At 43.4% G+C, this 19,471-nt stretch overlaps 1 protein-coding gene across 4 annotated transcripts in view; it reads left to right on the top strand.

The window, feature by feature from the left end:
- The window catches only part of PTPN3 (protein tyrosine phosphatase non-receptor type 3), a 121,226-nt gene that overhangs the window by 14,760 nt on the left and 86,995 nt on the right, over window positions 1–19,471 (top strand). The window lies entirely within an intron of this gene.

The raw sequence follows: 19,471 nt of genomic DNA, 5'->3' as shown, positions 1-19,471 counted from the left end.
GATGATGAAGACTGATTGTAAAAGTCCAGTAAGAGCTTTGGGAGACATATGGAGTGATTTGATTTTGTTGCTTGATATCACATCCCTCACAGTCTGGCTTCACAGTTATATCCTCCTTAGGATAGGAGGCATCGCTTTCTGCCAGAGGCTGAGCCATGGTCACACCCTAGAAGGTCCTCTGTCTTAGCACTCCCCACATGGAAAGCTGTGATTTGTGCATCTCCCTCTCTCTGATTGGTTTGTGAGTTCCCAGAGAGCTAGGACCTGAGACAGCCTCTTAACCTCGTCCCCCAGCACCTGCCTCACAGCCTGTGTTAGAGAGAGGGGTGGATGCAGGTTTTGAAGGAAGAATGAGTAAAGCCTGTGATCAAAAGGGAGCAGGAGAGCCCAGCACCGAACCGGGGCACTGGAGCCTGTCGCTGTGGACAGGAGGCCGAACTACGGCATTAGCCAGGCCTTTGGTGAAATTGCCAGGAACGTAGTCTAAAGGGGACTCGCATATTGGGCATCAGCTCTGAGGAGTGAGGGCTGGGCCGTGAGTTCTCTGAAAGAGTGGAGGGCTCCACGGGGGAATGGCAGTTTCAACCAAGAAACTATCATGTTGATCTGGGAGCCAAGAGAAAACCTACTTTTCCTCTGCTGCCTTCAGGAGAGGACAGGTGCCCAGATATATGCAGACTGGGGATCAAGACTTTTCTCCCTGTGCATTAGGGCACCGATAGCAGCTCTTCCCAAGGCTGAGTAGAAGCAGCAGATAGGGCTCCAATGCAGGGCAGTGTCTAGAGCAGCCCACAGCCTTAGCACCTGTGAGTGCTGAGGAGGACCCTGAGGGTTAATGTCAGTTTCATTTTCCTGAGGAGGAAATGGAATCTCAGAGAGGTTCAGAAACTGGTCCAAAGCCATAGATCTGGGAAGTGCAGGAGGCAGCCCAGCGCTGGAGCTGGTTTCTGGGGGAGGAGTGGGTCCAGGTATGGATTACAAGGCCGGAGCATGGCAGAGGTGGTAGGGCAGGGCGGACAGTGGGTAGTGGGAGGGGATCCAGGAAGAGGAAGCAGAGTTGGGGATGCAGAAATGGGACAGGAGGCAGCAGAGAGTCTGGGGACGGAGATTTAAACAGTTTAACACCCTGGCACCAATAAAGCATTAGGTGACAGTATTTAAAACAAAAAAAAATTCGATCAGTTTGACTTTCTTCTAACTCATCATTGCTTATCATAGAAAATATAAAAAATAACAGAAAAGTCGAAAGAATAGAAAAACTAACACGTGTGGGGTTTTGTCTTCCAGATTCCTTTGTTTTAATTAGTTGCGGTTATCTTGTAGATACAACTTTATAATAAGCCTCTTAATATTCTGATCACCCAGACATCCTGTGGCTGTTTTGTGGCTTACTTAACTGGCCCTCTGAAGTTGGCAAGTAGCTTTTTTGTTTGTAATTTTCAGTGTTATAAATGTTGCTGGGAGGAAAATCTCTGCGACTAAAACTTTTTTTCGTGTCTGAATATATCCTGACAGCAGGTTCCTAGAAATGGAATTACTCAGTCACACTGCCTCCCAGCCCCGTATTGGAATGGTATGCTGTGTTAGTGCTGACACAAGCCTTCTAAAAGTGCAGGTGTAAGCCCTACATGCATTAGTTGTTCATTCGTTCATTTGTTTGTGCATTTCACATGCATTTCTTAAGCACCTATGGGTAGAGGCTCCATCTATGGCCTGATCAGCAGGGGAGCAGCTGCCAGCATCTTGGACCTGACCGAAAGGTGGGGGAGTTTCTGACTGTACGTGATGTCCAGCCCTCCCTGTCCTTGTCACAGGCCCAGGAGCCCTGGACAGCCTGTGGGTCCAGAAGTAAACTTGGGTGCCTCTGTGGCTGCAGGGTCCAGGCAGTGCCCACCCATCTGCCTTCCCCTCTTGTGACACTTAGTGACATGCTACATACTGAGTATGGGGTTCCCAATTTTATCAATGTATTCATGCATTCCGTAGATACTTAGTGCCTCATATGCACCGGACACTGTTCTAGATCCCATGGAGATGGCAGTTCAGTACTAAAATCCCTGCCTTTAAGGAACTTACATTTAAGGAGAAATGTAAAGTAGGGCAAGAGGGAGAAGGAGTGATCAGGGAAGGCCTCACTGATGAGGTAAAATTTAAGCAGGCACGTGAAGAAACTGAGGGAGAGAGCCAGGTGCATATCTGAGGGAAGGGAGTTCAAGGAGAGGGAACAGCACGTGCAAACACCCAAGGTTGGAACAAGCTTGGCACCATCTGGGAACAGCCAGAGAACCATGAGACCCTGGTGGAGCAGAATGAGATCTAGGACTCAGGGTTCATTTCCCTCATCCCCTTTGGAGGTTTTAGAAACCAGAGGGCCACCCCTCCTCTGAAGCAGTTCAAACTAACCTCATGTATTTCTCATGCTTATCTAGAGTGGGCCATCACTGAGACCTGTGTTTCGTGGGGTCTGGCTTTGGAAGTCCCTGCCATGCCCTGCCCTGCCCTTGGGTTTCCTCATCTGTGCAATGAGGGACTTGAACCAGGAGACTGGCAAGGGTACATTGGGCTTTCCTCTGTCTTGTCCAGTTAGGTGCGTGAGTTTGGTCTTGGGTCATTTTTAGATTAATAGTAGGAGTGTGTAAATGCCATTGTTGACATTTAATTCTTAATATGTTTAGCCTATTAGATTTCTTTTGTTATGAAAGAGTCTCCCAGCCAGCTGTGGGTAGCAGCCTTGCAGCAGTCATATAAGTGAGTGGAGGGATGATGAGTTGATGGATAAACCCTGCTGGGTACCAGCCACTGGGCAGGCTGCCTGTGTGGCAGTGGTGAGATTTTAAAGACTCAGATCCAGCCTTTTTGTGTAGGGATGTTAGCTCTGCCAGAAGATCATGCTGGGGAAGGACTCCACTCAGCAAGACCAGAGCAGCTACTACCTCATACCATATACAGAAATTAACTCAAAATGGATCAATGACCTTCATAAAAGACCTAAAGCCATAAAACTCCTAGAAGAAAACATGAATTTGGCAATGAATTCTTGGATATGACACTAAAAATGAAAGTAACAAAAAAAAACTAAATTGGGACTTCATGAAAATTAAAGCTTTTTTGCATCCAAAGACATTATCAAGAAAGTGAAAAGACAACCTATAGAATGAGAGAATAGGCCAGGCGCAGTGGCTCCCACTTATGATCCCAGCACCTTGGGAGACTGAGGCAGGCAGATCATTGAGTCTAGGAGTTCAAGATGAGCCTGGGCAACATGGCAAAACCTCGTCTCTACAAAAAGTACAAAAAGTAGCCAGGTATGGTGGTGTGCGCCTGTAGTCCCAGCTACTAGGGAGATTGAGGCTAGAGGATCACTTGGGAGGTGGAGGTTACACTGAGCCAAGATGGTGCCACTGCCCTCCAGCCTGAGTGACAGAGTGAGACCCTGAAAGTTGACAACCCACATTAACACAAACCAAATTTTAAAAATGGTTTAGAAATTTTAGAAATGACTTGAATAGTCATTTCTCTAAAGATGCACAAATGGCCAGTAAACACATGAAAAGATGCTCAGCATCGTTAGTCATTATGGAAAATGTAAATTAAAGCCGCAATGAGGCACCACCACTGCACACCTACTAGAATGGTTATGATCAAAAACGGGAAACTAACAAGTATTAGCAAGGATGTGGAGGAATAGTAACCTTCTTATATTGTGGTGGGAATGTAAAATGGTGCAGTCTCTGTAGAAGACAATCTGATTGTTCCCCAAAAAGCTATACACAATAGGGCCAGGCACAGAGGCTCAGGCCTATAATCCCAGCACTTTGGGAGGCTAAAGTAGGTGGATAGCTTGAGCTCAGGAGTTTGAGACCAGCCTGGGCAACAGGGCAAAACCCAGTCTACCAAAAATACAAAAGCTTAGCTGGGCGTGGTGGCACACACTTGTGGTCCCAGCTACTAGGGAAGCTGAGATGGGAAGATCCATTGAGCCCGGGAGGCGGATGAGGCTGCAGTAAGCCGAGACCATGCCTTTGCACTCCAGCCTGGGCAAGAGAGCAAGACTCTGTCTCAAAAAAATAAAAATAAAGCTACAGATAGAACTACCATATGACCCAGCAATCCTACTCCTACGTATATACCTGAAAGAATTGAAAATGGACTCGGACAGGTACTTGTACACTGAAAAGATAAAATTTAAACATTGCAACACCATTCACAATAGCCAGAAGGCAGAAACAACCCAAATGTCCAATGACAGATGAATTGATAAAATAGAATATCATTCAGTCATAAAAAGAAATAAAGTTCTGATAGGTGCTAAAATATGGAGGAACCTTAAAAACATTATGCTCAGTGAAATAAGCCAGACTCAAATAAACAAATACTATGTGGTTCCGCTGATGTATCTAGACTAGGCAAATTCATAGAGGCAGAAAGTAGATTAGAGGTGGCCAGGAGTTGGAGGAGGGGTGAATGGGGAGTTATTGCCTAATGGGTACAGAGTTTCTGTTTGGCATGATGAAAAATTTCTGGAAATAGTGGTGATGGTTGCACAACATTGTGAATGTAATTAATGCCACTGAATTGTACACTTAAAAATGGTTAAAATTGCAAATTTTAGGTCCTATATATTTTACAATTAAAAAAAAGGCCCCTTGTTTACCAGAGATTTAAAAGAACAGAAAAAAAAAAAAAAAAGACCAGAAGAGGTAGTGGGAGGAGCACGTCTTTGGCAGGAGCCACTGGGTTTGGATTCTGCCCTGCCGCTGGGTCACCTCAAACATGTGGGGTACCCTCATAGGCGAAGCCTGGTCCCCTCTTTTGATGTGAGAGTCCAATAAGATGATGAGTGTGGGCTCTCTCCTGGGTCATGGGGGTTGCTCAGGGAATGCCTTCCCATCCCCTTTAATTTCATCTTTTCCAGTGTAAAAGATTGTTCTAGCTGGTAGAAAAGACAGAACACAGTTAACTTGGCGATTTTGCCCAAATCATCATCAGTTACCTTGCTCATGTTTTGCCATCCTCCTCTAGGTGGTGGCCCAGCCCCTGTCTGTCATCTCGTTCCCCCCCACTTTGGTGTTTTTGCCCTAACTCAGGGCTTATCGGGACCCCCACTTCCTTGGCATTGGTGCCTGTCCTTGGTCACATGCTTCCTCTTCTTTGTCTGGGTTTACTGTGGGTTCTTTCTGAAATCTGAGCTCTGCTAATGAGAAGTCATCTGAACACCCAGCCATGGTTATATACACCCACGTGGTGGAATATCGTAAAGTCATAGCAGAAAGGGTCAGGGAAGTGTTTGAAATACCTGGACGAATGTTGGATAGTGATCATGAGAGAGTGGAATATATGATTGCATAGACATTACAAGTTCAACTTTTTAAAAAACACAAACAGAATTGTTGGTTGGCTTGTTTTGTTCAACCTGAGCACATCTGAGTCCACGCCCTTTTTAGCCGCTGGTCTGAGCCGCCCTCTCCTTCCCCTCCAGGGTTCACTACCACCTGTGGTCAGATCCACCTTTTTCACAGCCACCCAGGGAGATTTCTTGATGCCTGAGCCTCTCTCCTGGCAGGTTGAAAGAAGCTCAGGGTTCGGACACTGTGAGGCTGTCCTGGATCCTCCAGAGACCCAGGCCCCTGCCACACCCAGGTTGCCGCTCCCTAGTTTATCAGTTACTCCCACCCCATGACTGTCCTCATCAGATCTTTGGCTCAGAGCCAGTGCATGTGCCCCCAAAGGTGAGTGAGCCAGAGTCTGATGGAACTCTAGTTTGCTGAGAAGCTCAGCTTCCCACGGGCTGGAAGTAGTCCTGCCAGATCCCTGGAGGCAGGTGCAGTGGGAGGAGAGACTGACTGGGGCCAGGCTGGCCACCTCACTGAGGTCCGGAAGGAGAGCTGGTCATCAGGTAGGAACGGCCCCAGGCCAAACCCAGAGCCTGGCCTCAGGAAATGAAGTGGCCTGTTTCTGCCCTCCTGCTGCTGCTAATAATTAACCCAGGGACGGCTGCCTGTGAGGCTGGAAGGGCCTTTAGACATCATGTGACACACTCCAGTCCAGGCCTTTTGCAAAAGTGGGAGGAAGTCATTTACTACATTTCCTCAATTCTGAAAGCTGCGTTGGCCACACTTTAATGCTTCTGAAATCACCATGACCTTCACAGTCACAGGGTACTTTAGATGTAGTTTCTTTAAAAATAACTTTGCTGAAACACCTGTTACATCAGGTGTGTCATCTTAGAGCAGAGGAAATATGGTGATAAATACCCTGATCATTACTCAAGTTTCTAATGTTCTAGAGTTAATTAGGGGGAAAGAAGGTTTTCTGGGCCATTTCCCTTGTAAGAGGAAATTTACCAACGTGCAAGCCTCAGGGAGTGTTTGTCAAGATTATCTCAAAAGGGTAAGAGAATATACCTTATTTAGTAAGTTATAGAGACAATGGTGATTAAGTGTGGGGCTCCCTTTACCAGGTCCAGTGAATCACCTGTAATTTGCCTCCCTCCCAGTCATGTGGTTCCATGGATTCCGAGTGGATGGTGTGTGATGCCCCCACCTGAGCTTGGGCTCATCACCCTGTTTGGAGTCTGCCTGTGTGACCTGTGCGTGGTTCTCTGAGTCGAGTCTCCCAATCTGTAAAAGGCTAACAGCAATGCTACCTTCCAGGCCCAGTCAAAACCTGACACCCCTCAGTCAGGAGTGAGGGGTGTAAAAATACTTGGAAATCACTGAAGCCCCGTAGCACAGGAAGCCCAGAAACAGGAAAGGGAATGGCCCAGGGACTGAGAAACAAGACGGGTGGAAAGGGCAAGAATGCATAGGCAGCATTCACAGAGCTGGTGTTGAGTGGCTGTGGCGGGCCAGGCCCTGTGATGCATTAAGAATGAAATCCCTGCTCCCTACAGTTATTTACAGAGGAGGAAACCGCGACAAAACATTAATTTGTTTAGGTTCATGTCCACTTGGGAGTGGCAGAGCAGAGACTAGAACCCAGGTCTGGCTATTCCTTCAAACCTCCAGTGGACTCTGGCCTGGCGAGACCCCTCCTGTCCCAGAGCACTCCCAAGGAAAAATGTTCCTGGTTCAGTCACGGACCACTCTTGAAATCAGTGAGTGAGTGGTCTTTATCTCTATTCCCAGCTCACAGCACATGAAAAGAAAGGCCTCAGTACAGATAAATGCAACAACAGCAGCAATGACATGTATTATTTCCTTTTTTCTTTACCTTTTATTTTTTAGTAGCAATTATCTATTCCTTTACTTTTTACTGTTTATTTTTAAGATATACAACTTATTTTGATAAATATATATGTTTAATTCATTTGTTCCTAAATACTGTTATTCTGGCATTTTGGCATGCCTTTTAGAAGTCTTTTTTAAGAGTTTCCTTTCATTAATTTGCTGACCCATTTTATCAGGGTACAAAGCCCTGGAAATCTGAATAGGCTGCATAAAAATATTTTATGGTTTTTAGAGGCATAGTGGCAACCAGCAAGGTTACCGAACCTAATATAACCTGAGATGGCCCCCTGGATTAAAACCTAACAGGCAGAGGATTTTAAAGCTGGAAAAAGCTTTAGAGGGCTCTAACCTGGGAAACGGAGCCAGAGAAAAGTGAGTTAGTGACTTCACGAGTCACCTGGCTGATCAGAGACAAATATGATGCTTCATGGGGGTGAGTGGAAAGTATTTTTCTCTGTTTCCTTGAGATAAAATTATGGCGAGAGACACTGGTGGTGAGGATTGGGTTTCTCTGGCTGGACTACCACTGGCTTCAGACTCCTTGGCGGGAACAGAGGCTGGCAGGATGGTCCGGTTGTGAGATTCCAGCTTCTTGGCTGGGATGCACTGTGATTAGCACATCTCAAACCTTTCAAAGTGACTTTAGCTGTTTTCTTTTCTGAGGGCTTCTGCTGCTTTTGGCTGTAAAGGGGTGGGGGCCAGAGCCTAAGATAGAAATATAGTGGACTGACACCCAAATGGGCGTGTCTGTGCCTGAGGGCAAATATTAGCACAGTATTTTTGTAAGGTTTATGCAACTTGATTCATGTCCCTGTGGAGTAAATGTATTTCATCCTGATTTCCAGTCTGTCTGGGGCCTAGTGGAACTACTCGGAGGGAAAATGAAATGAGATCAGTAGCTTAATTTTAGATAGAAACAACTAAATGTAAAACATACTCCATTGTCTGTTTTTTTACCTTTTCATATTTTTGCTTGTTATAGTCCCTCATATTCTATCGTGGTTTGATGGGCCATTTCTGTTTTTTCCAAGAATGAGGTATTCATTTAGAATTATTTCTGATGAGAAAAAATACATGTCGGGAAATTCAGTTTTGAACAATACCACACTGAGGCTTACATGTACAGAAATTTAACCTTGGAAGTGTTGAAACAGAAGTCCTGAAAGCCCAGAGTTCATCTGTCCCATTCTGTCCACTGTCAGTCTGCCCTCTGAGGCCTTCTCACCAAGGGTCTCATCCAGCTTCTCTGCTTGATTACCTCTAGTGATGAGGAGCTCCCTCTCTTACAGGGCACTTCCTTCCATATTTGTGCAGGTTTAACTGTTGAAAAGCTTCTTCTGTTGAAGAGAAATGTGTTTCTTTCATCTTCTACCCAATGAACCTTTGGGACCTGAAAAAGTCAGTCTAATGATAGTAGCTAGGTGCCAGTTAATTTGCATACATATTATCTCCAGTGAGTGATTAAAACAACCTTAGGGAAATCCTTCCTCTTTTATAGATAGGGAAACTGAGTCTCAGGGTAAGCAGTCTCTCTAAAGTTAATCTCTCAGTGAGTGATTAAGCTGAGGTCCCCCCATAGCTGCCTGATTCTGATGCTGGTAACTTTCCCACAGCCTTACATTATACCCTAATTCCACTTCTGTGTGACAGCCCCTTGGATTTTTGAAGTACCTAATCTTATCCTCCCTGAGATTTCTCTAAGGTTTCAGTTATTCCTCAGGAACGCCTGCTAAATCAGTTTCTGTGGAGTTCCCATACTGCGCGTGCATTTTCCCCTCCCAACCTTTGCACATGGGGTTTGCAACGTCTGGAATGCTGCAGCTTCTCCCTGGCCGGTTACCCCTTATCCTGCAAGACTCCCCATGAAATTTTTGTGAACCGATCCCGACACCCATCCCACCCCGGTAAGTCCGGAGCCCTCCTCGTGTTCCTCCAGCACCCTGGGGCTTCATCTCCCCTAGAACTTGATATTGTCCACTCCCTGGCCTGGCGCAGAGACGGCGCAGGGTAAATGAATATTGAGAGAGTAAGTGATGCGGAACTCCTTTTTGCCAAAGTAGCAACCAAATAGGCTAAAAGTAATTGTAAACAAGATTGACAAGCCCTTGAAATTGTAGTCAGATGCAGGTTGCTTGGAGGCTGTCAGGGGGACAACTTGTCTGGGTAAGTCCTGATGTCATTTTCCTCAGCATGACATGACTTGGTTAAAACCCCCCACTGGCTGGTGTTTGCCCTGTTTTTCTCCCAGGAGGCAGGTTTGCTGGCTTTTAGGTGTCTGGGTTCACCAAGGTGGCATGCAGTGGGGAAAGGTTACCAGTCACCGTTCAGTGACTACCTGGGCAAAACCAAATCTCATTTCTTTGCAACCCACCCAAGACATCCATATGGGTACCGAGAAGCAACCCAGAGAGAGTTGAATCCTGTGGAATTTGGGGGTGTGCTGTTTGACACTGCACCATAATCAGATTTCTTAAAACTCCTTTAAAAAAAAGGAAAAAAGAACTTCTAACACAATCTAACTTAAAAAAAAAAAAAAAACTCAGGAAGACGGTGTTGTAATTGAGGAGAGAGTGGTCACCTGTGGAGGGGAGTGTTTGGAAGAGGACGTGAGGGACTCCTGCTGGGTTCCTGGGGAGCACTATATTTAGCACTTGTACTTTTTCTCTCTGTGATACTTTAAGAAAAAGGTTTTTCTTTAAATTGAATGGCTTCATTTAATATACTCAGCATGAATTTTCTGCCGGCTTTGAGGCAAACTTTGTGTTTTAGTTACTAGCTTGTCATCACAACACTGCAAACGCAGCTCATGGCACTTAAGAGATTGGTTTCTCTTTATAGCAACATTACCTCTTTCCCGAAACTGCCTGCGGCTCCCGCTGCATTCTTTATCTTGCCCTTCAGGGAGCTTAAAACTACTACTTCTTACCCTGCCAGGATCAAGTATAACTTTTTTATTTTGTTAGTTTTGCAAGTGTCATGGTGTCAAACCTATAAATAAAACCTATAAATAAACCCCAACTCCATAATAAGAAAACTATTTGACATTTTGAAGTTGTATGAAAAGAAGGCCAGTAATTACAGATCTCAGTTTGGATACAACGGGTCCTACAAATGACTCCACCCGGGCTTCCCAGAGGCTTCAGTCAGAGAGCCACTCCCCGAACAAATTACAGGATCTGTGGAACAAATGATTTGATCCCCAAATTGTACTTTTGGAGTATCAGGATTGACAACTGCAAGATGATTTGACGGAGTATTGTGCTGTATTATTAAAGTGACCTGTGTGAGTGTGTCTCCCTTGTGCTAGAGAAAAATATGAAGACTTGAGTATTAAATATGTTCATAAATAATTTTTAATAGGTATTAACACTTTAATAAATACCCATATTTTTTAAAAGTTTTGTTCACCAGCACTGGCATTGTCAACTGTGTTATTCATTAGCAGGCTTTATGCTTTAAAAATGTTATTTAAAAATTAATTGTTTGGTATATAGGTTCAGGATAAGTTTGTTTATTGGCTTTAACATTGAATTAGCCATATGAAATATACCTCCCTGAATAAGGACGTTTGTTTTTCTAGTTTAGCAAGTATTCAGTCATGATTATGTTTACATTAAAACCTAATTTAAAAAATAAGTTAGTGTATTTATCTTTGTATTATTATGTAGTATTGTACTTTGGAAAATGTAAAAGCCAATAAAGTCTAAAAATGGCAGAAGGTAGTGTTGATCAATTTATGAAATTATAGTTATGAGGAAAAAGATTAAATTCCAGGTACCAGTTGTACAGTAATTTTGTTATCAACTGTACTTATTTTAAAACAAAGGGAAATGTATAGGAAAGTGTTTTCTAAGATATTTGGGCATTTCACAAATGAAAACTGAAATCACTAGTTTTTAGTTAGTTGGGCTAAATTTCATTAAGAACACTTGCAAAAAATAAAAATGGTGAAAACAGAAAATATTAAATAACATTTTTTAAAAGAACATTTTCAAAGCCTAATAAACAGCACAAAATGCATGAATCTTGTTTTCTTTCGTTGCTGCCACTTTAAGAAAATGCTGGTTGACTCTCACGGGTTTCTGAGGAAGGGTGTATGCATTGTGTGCCCTTTTGTAATTTGGACAAATTGTTAACGATTGGTGTTGGTGAATGATGTGAACTCATCTGAGTGAACAAGCCAAGACATCTGGTTATGTAATATCAAGTGATACAGTCCTTTTTGAATGATGGCAGTTTTCTTGTTGCTTTCTTGTCTATTTAGACAACAGTACTAATCCCAGCACTGACATATAGACTGGAAAATCTGTTACTTCATCAACAGTGATTTAGGAAGCACTCTCCCAGACTGAGTGATGGGACAGCTGCCAAGCAATGGAAACTCTATTTAGCTCTGGGAGGTGACTTGTAATACAGACAGTAAAACTGACATAAGGATGCCCACCTAACCAAGATCCTGGCTGTAAGCATAGACAGGCAGAACCAAAAGAAACTCTGAAGATGTCTGGTGGAAGATTTTCCACTGTGTGGCTCTCAGACCAGCTGCATTGTTGTCATGAGGGTCAGGGGGTATTTATTTAAAATGCAACTTCAAGCTGGGTGTGTTGGTATACATCTGTAGTCTCAGCTCCTTAGGAGGCCTAAGGAGGATTGCTTGAGCCCAGGAGTTTGAGGCCAGCCTGGGCAACATAATGAGACCCTGTCTCTTTTTGTTAAAAAAAAAAAAAAAAACAGAGTGATTTCCATATGACAAGTAAAACAAAGCATGATCCTGATTTGGGTTTTAGTATGGATTGGATATTAGATAAGTGCTTATCATGTTAAATTTCTTCAGTGTGATAATTGTACTGTGGTTATGACATGCCCTTGTTTTGGGGAGATACATGCTAAAATATTTCGAGATAAAGGGGCATGGTCTCTACAGCAAGTCGTTCAGAGAAAAGCATGGTGGTCTGTGTGTGTATACAAATGAGAGAGATGGGAAATAAATGTATGTGGGCCGGGCACCATGGCTCATGCCTGTAATCCCAGCATTTTGGGAGGCCAACGCAGGCAAATCACCTGAGGTCAGGAGTTCAAGGCCAGCCTAGGCCAACCTGGAGAAACCCTGTCTCTATTAAAAATACAAAAATTAGCCGGGTGTGGTGGCACATGCCTGTAGCCCCAGCTACTTGGGAGGCTGAGGCACAAGAATTGCTTGAACCCAGGAGGCGGAGGTTGTAGTGAGCTAAGACTGCGCCATCCAGCCTGGGCAAGAGTGAGACTCCATCTCAAAAAAAAAAAAAAAAAAAAAAGCATATGTAGCAAAATGTTAACAATTGAATCCAGGGCAAAAGGGTTATAAAGGAGTTACGTTTTTCTTGCAACTTTTCTGTAAGTTCAGAAAATTATTTTGTGTTTTAAAATGCAGTTTCCTGGGCCCTTACTGAACCAAAATCTCTGTGGATGGTAACCAAGAATCTGCATTTTTTAACAAGTCCCCAGATTATTCTTGTGTACACTAGTTTTAAGTCACTAGTTAAAAAGAAAGCATCATTTCAGTCACTATTTTTTTAGTAGCTTGATCAGTGAGCAGACATTCTTAGTTTGAGCTCATCTTAGTGCTTAATAAGTGATAAATAAATCCCCACCCAAGTGTTTGTCTTTTTTTTTTTTTTTTTTTTTTTTTTGACGAGGTCTCACTCTCTTGCCCAGGCTGCAGAGCAGTGGTGCAATCACAGCTCCCTGAAGCCTTGACCTCCTGGGCTTAAGCGATTCTCCCACGTCAGCCTCCCAAATAGCTAGGACTACAGGCAGGTGCCACCACACGCAACTAGTTTTTTTTTTTTTTTTTTTTTTTGGTAGATATGATGGTCTCACTAGTAAATTTTATCTTTAGAAGGGAATACCCTACTTACTTCACAGGAGTTTAAGGAACAGTTAGGCCTGACTTTAAAACAGACTGGAATGAGAAGCTGTCCTCTTTGAGGTACCAACAGCAATAGGAAAGCGTGGTTTCTCTTTTCCTAAAGGCATGAGCAATGCGAGTGATTGTTGCTTGCTGGGGCCGTGGTTGGCCCCACAAAGAACTTGTTACCACATAATGCAACCCAGCATCTGTGTGTCTACAGTGACAAGGAAGAGAGAACAACCCTGGCACTATATTTGCTGCTAAATGAATGAAGCATGTGTCTGCAATACGTTAAATATTGGCATTTGACGAGAAGCACACTTAATTTGATGAGTCATTGTCTAGGGTGGCTGATAGCACATGTACTTTTTTGTGCTAGAAATGCCCTTCTCCAGATCAGTCATCTGTTGGGGTTCAGAAATAGATAAAAAGGGGTAAAAAAGGTAGAGGGAAGAAGGCGCTTTCCTGAGTTCATAGGGAAGAAGAATTTGGGAAAGGGGATTGAGCTATGGAAAAGGGCTTCTATACTGCAGAAAGGATTTTTGAAATAAGCCGAACTGTAAGCGAGAAAGAGCAGAGCTGTCCCTGTTTCCCTTGAAGAATGCCAGCGTAGGAGGTGGCATGTCTTCCTCTGATCGCCACTAGGTGGTGGCATTGGGCTAGGCCAGGTTGATGATGTAGGTTGATTCCTATAGACCCATGATTCATTTATGCAGGTTACTTACAAATTGGTATTTATAAATCAAGACTGTTTTCTTATTCTTCTCCTCCTTTTTTTCAACTGAACTCATATTCTTCAATTAGAGACCTAAGTCCCTTACTTTAAAAAGTAAGAATATGGAATACTTTGTCATTTATTTATTCAAGAGTCTCACTCTGTCACTCAGGCTGGAGTGCAGTGGTGCGATCTTGGCTCACGGCAGTCTCTGCTTCCCGGGTTCGAGCGATTCTCCTGACTCAGACTCCCAAGTAGCTGAGATTACAGGCGTGCACCACCACACCCAGCTAATTTTTGTATTTTTAGTAGAGACAGGATTTCACCTTGGCCAGGCTGATCTCGAACTCCTGACCTCACGTGATCTGCCCACCTGGGCCTCCCAAAGTATTGGGATTACAGGCGTAAGCCACTGCACCGGCCTCTTTATTTAAAATTCTAATAGTGGAGTTGGGTTTGCTCTGTCATTTGCATGTGTTCCTCTCCCTTCTTTGTGTCTGTGGTTCACTGGCTTATGAAGGAACAATTTCCCAGATCCGAATGTAGACAGACTTTTAGGAAATAAAGCGGTGGCATTACCTTTTCGTTGTCTCGGGCTTCAGGGCAGCCAGGGAGGGGCCCTAGTAGCAGGCCTGTTACCCAACCCTGACTCACAGGGCTCTGGTGTCTCACGTGCCCAGGGCATAGCAATTTGTGCCAGCATGCTCTTGCTTCTGGTTCCCTTGAGTTTGTAGAGCAGCTTAAAGGTATATTACGTATCTATCACCACTACCTTTTAAATCTAGCAAGCTGTCTTTATTAAAGTGAATACATAAAACTTTAAGAAATAGAACATTCATATATCTGTAAGTCGTTTGAAATCAGGATTGCCCTATAAAATCTGGAATCTGTAGACAACACCCAATGGCATTAGAAGCTTAACGTTAATCAAATGCCTTTCATTGAGTGCCTGGTGTGTGTCCCACATGTGCTAGGCACTTTCCATGTGCCACTCTAACTCTCATGGTCTTTATTGTGCCCCTACTGTTTGCAAAGTGAGGTGTTGCCTCTTTCTGTATTTTCCAAGTATAATCTTTGATTAAAAACTGTATTCACAGTAGAGCTTCAATTGCTGTTGTTTAAAACATTCTAAAGCTATAATGGATTTTTAAACTCATGCAAAAAACAGGCTTGGCTTCCTTATTATAAAATGCATCAGCAGCAGCTGTAATCATTTGTGGTCAGAGAGGCCAGCTTGTTCCTGGTTGGGTTGTGGCTTTGTTTAGAATTAAGAGGCTTATAAAGGAAGCCATAGAAACCCTGAGTTCCCCAATTGCTGTAGTACAGGAAACAGGGCAGTTAGTCAGCATCCATTGTCCTGACCAGATTGTTTAAGATGTAATTTCAAGACAATCTGAAAATACCACATGGCTCAATTATTTGGTTATTCAACATCAGGCTCATTCTTACCAAGGTTTGCTTTAGGAACCATTGTAGGAAGATTTCTGCAGCTTTCACAAAATACCTATTTATGACATTGTCATTAGGTTTCAAGCCCTTTATGTAACAATCAGAGATGGATGTGAGAAAGGGAAGTCTGTCTCCCCTGGGTTGCTGGTGGGCTTTATTTTGTCAGCCGGCTGTGTGACTGTGCTGGACAGCTTCATTGCTAACCATGGTGAAATGAATAAGCCCAGCGGCACCCACGCCAGCACGAGCTATGAGCAGCTGCTCAGGTGAAGTTTGGAAATCAGTGTCCACCATTGGAGCATCAGCCCATGTGACTTTCATTTGGAGGCACCTGTTTCAAGTCTTAGTTTTTTCTGCCTGGGGTCATTGTGTGGCTATCTCTGTTTTAGCTGTTCCACAGAACAACTGCCCACCTCTTTTCATACACAGTGAATTCAACCACACAGTACATGGCTTAGATTCTGCAGAACCTGTATTCTAAGGCCATCTATTCAAAACACAGCTTGAGGTTCCCTGGAAACCCACTCCTCTAGTCCTCGTCTCCCTGGCTGTTACTTTGAGGGCTTCCCAAAGGGAATGTGATCCTGTGCCACACCTGAGGATGCTGAATCACCCCTGGGGGTGCGGGGACAGGCAGTTTTTAAAAGCTCCCCAGGTGATTCTGATGTGCACCTCCCACTAAAACCAACTTGTAATGGTTCTATTGTGTCTTTTGAAAAAAAAAAAAAATGTAACCCACCTGAGATTCTTAGACAAGAACTAAAAAATAAAATTGACATTTAAAAGTCGATGTGGTTAAAGCATTATGGAACACATTTGTTGTCTTTTGATAACTTTTTGTATTACTCAGAAAATGCATCCCTGCTTCTGATGACATTTTCCTTGGAAAGGGCAAGGCGGAGGTGGTGGGGTGGGTGGAATTTTATAAGTGACTGAATAAGTTCCTTTGCACTGCTGGTCCCAGGAAGTTTTTTTTTATTAGTATTTGAGACTCCCTATCCTTATCTAAGGAAGGGAGGTTTGCTTGGAGCTCCTTAAATATAATGATAAGAGACCAAGTGCTTCTCTTCCTGGATGTGCTTTCTGCACAGCTTTCATCGTTGTAGTTTCTCTTTCTGCACCTAACCGGTGCCCCCTGTCATTCTCTGAAGCTTGTTTCTTGGTCCTCCAATCTGCTTTGGTCACATCCTTCTGAGACCTGAGTCACTACTCCTTGCTACCGACTCCCAAATCTTTTCTCTGGCCCCACCCTGACATTGGGTGCTACTTTTCCAATTACCCGTGACTTGCGTCTGCCAGAATGGACCCTGGCAACAGCAGCTTGGTCATCACCTGGGAGACAAGATGCAGACTCTTGGGTCCTATCAAGACCTACTTGAATCAGAGTCTGCATTTTAACAAGATCCCCAAGCACTCTGTACGCACACTGCAGTGTGAGAAGCACTGGTCTATGGGACATCAGTTTCCCCACTCCTCTGCATTTCTTCTTTCTTTTCTTTTCTTGTTTGCTTGCTTTTTTTTTTTTTTTTTTTTTTTTTTTTTAAGAGATAGTCTTGCTGTGTTGCCCAGGCGGGGCTCTAACAGCCCTCCCACCTTGGCCTCCAGAGTAGCTGGGACTACAGGTGCGTGCTACCGTACGAGGCTCCCCCTCTACATTCTACTTAGACCCTACCCCATCCTTCTCTGTCAAGTTTGTCTATCCTCTTCTACTGCTATACATCCTTGTTGTACTGCAGTACTGCTATACAGTCTGTTAAATAGACTACAAATTTTGGCTTCATTTTCTATTTCATTCTTCCTTCTATTCGTTCGAATGTTTACTAACTGCCTATCAGACCTAGGTTTGGAGGTACAATGAGCAAAAACAGACCTAGCCTTGTGGGGCTTGACATCTAGTAGGAGAAGCAGATATTAAATACACATCATCAGTTATAAGTGTGAAATGAAGATAAGCATTAGTGAGTGCACTCTGTCACACAAATCTGTGACTGGTTAGGGAGACCAGGGAAGGCTTCCTGGAGGAAGTGATGCTTGTGCTGAGCACTGACAATGAACTGGAGTTAATCAAATGAAGAGGAGCAGGAAGAGCTTTGCAAGCAGAAGGAATAGCATATGCAGAGGCCCAGTTCATCAGAGAAAATTTGTGGAGAATTAATAAAAAGAGCGTTAACTTACTCTCAGGCTTTATTTGCTCTTTCATCTTTATTTGCTCTTCCACCCAACACTGTCAGATTTATATCTTCACCATTCCCTGAGCCAATTTGATTTGTAGAATTGCTTCACGTATTCTTTTTTTTTTTTTTTTTTTTTTTGAGACAGAGTTTTGCTCTTTTTGCCCAGGGAGTGCAATGGCGAGATCTCAGCCCACTGCAGCCTCCGCCTCCTGGGTTCAAGTGATTCTCCTGCCTCAGCCTCCAGAGTAGCTGGGATTACTGGTGCATGCCGCCATGCCTGGCTAATTTTGTATGTTTAGTAGAGATGAGATTTCACCATGTTGGCCAGGCTGGTCTCAAACTCCTGACCTCAGGTGATCCGTCTGCTTCGGCCTCCCAAAGTGCTGGGATTACAGGTGCATGCCACCACGCCTGGCTAATTTTGTATTTTTAGTACAGGCAGGGTTTCATCATGTTGGCCAGGCTGATCTCGAACTCCTGACCTCAGGTGATCCACCCTCTCCGGCCTCCCAAAGTGCTGGGATTATAGGCATGAGCCACTGTGCTCAGCTTCTTCATGTATTCTTTGTAGAGGCCTAGATCCTCCCACCTACGTGATCTCTGTGATATAGTCATGTCCTCAGTTGCACACCTTTCCGGTCTTTTCACCTACCTCTCCACCATTGAAATCACCAGTTAAACGAGTTTCCTTACTGTTTCCTGATACCATGGTCAGATTTTGAATGCCCTCTAATTCCCTCTTCATAAATATTATACTCTCTTTTTCAAAAAAGTAAACTTGTTATTAAAACATACGTATGGAAAAGTACACAAATCATAAATGTAGAGCTTGGTAAATTTTCACAAAGTGAGTATACCAGTGTCATTAGCACCCATATCACAAAATAGAATATTAAAAGCATCCCAGAAAACCCATCTCTGCCTTCCCCTCACTACACACAAAGGTAACCGTTATCCTTTCTTCTATCAGCATTGATTAGTTTTGCCTTGTTATAAACTTTATATAAATGGAATCATGCAGCAGATAATCTGTTGTGTCTCATGTCTTTTGCTCAACGTTAAAGCAATTGATTCACATTTTGCATGTAATGGTAGTTCGTTTATTTATTTTGCTTTATAGTAGTATATGGTATGACTGTACCACAGTTTATCCATTCTACATTTGATAGATGGGGTCTTTTCCAGTTTAGGACTATTATGAAGATTCTTTTTTGTTGTTGTTATAAATTATTATTTTATTAGATGCATATTTTGGTCCAAATCTTTGAATTGTCATGACTTACAAAAAAAAATTTCTTTAACTTATAGATTCTGAGTACATGTGCAGGTTTGTTATATAGGTAAATTGAGTGTCTTGGGGATTTGGTGTACAGATTATTTTGTCAACTGCATGATAAGCATAGTACCCAATAGGTAGTTTTGCAATCCTCACCCTCCTCCCACATTTCACCCTCACATAGGCCCTGGTAGCTATTGCTCCCTTCTTTGTGTCCATATGTTCTCAAAGTTTAGCTCCCACAAGATGCTTTCATGTCTTTTAGTGAGTGAATATACATTTTTCTGCTGGGAACGTGCCCATGACTGAAATTGTTCTATCACAATAAATGCGTATGTTAAGCTTTAGTAGATACTATTCAGCAGTTTTCCATCGTACAGTGGTTGCACTGAGTTATGCTTTCACCAGCAGCACGTGAGAGTTCTGGTTGCTGCACACCCTCTGTGGTTTTGCCAGTCTTGAATTGTAGGGGTTCTCCGGTGGGTGTGTGGTACTATTGCTTTGTGGGTTTAATTTGCATTTCTTTGACAGCTATGTGGTTGAGTACCTGTTTTTGTTTTCTTCCTATTTTCTACAGGGTTTTCTGTTACTTCTTCTGACTAGGTCAGCGGGAGCACGTCATGTATTCTTTGCAGACATATATATTGCGAGTATCTCCTCCCACTCTATCGGTTGCCTTTTTGCTGCCCCTAAATGGTGTCTTTCAATGAATAGAGATCCTTAGTTTGCATATCAGTT

This window comes from Rhinopithecus roxellana, chromosome 16, assembly GCF_007565055.1.
Source record: "Rhinopithecus roxellana isolate Shanxi Qingling chromosome 16, ASM756505v1, whole genome shotgun sequence".
Classification (NCBI taxonomy): domain Eukaryota; kingdom Metazoa; phylum Chordata; class Mammalia; order Primates; family Cercopithecidae; genus Rhinopithecus; species Rhinopithecus roxellana.
This window is presented reverse-complemented; position numbering and strand designations above follow the sequence as displayed.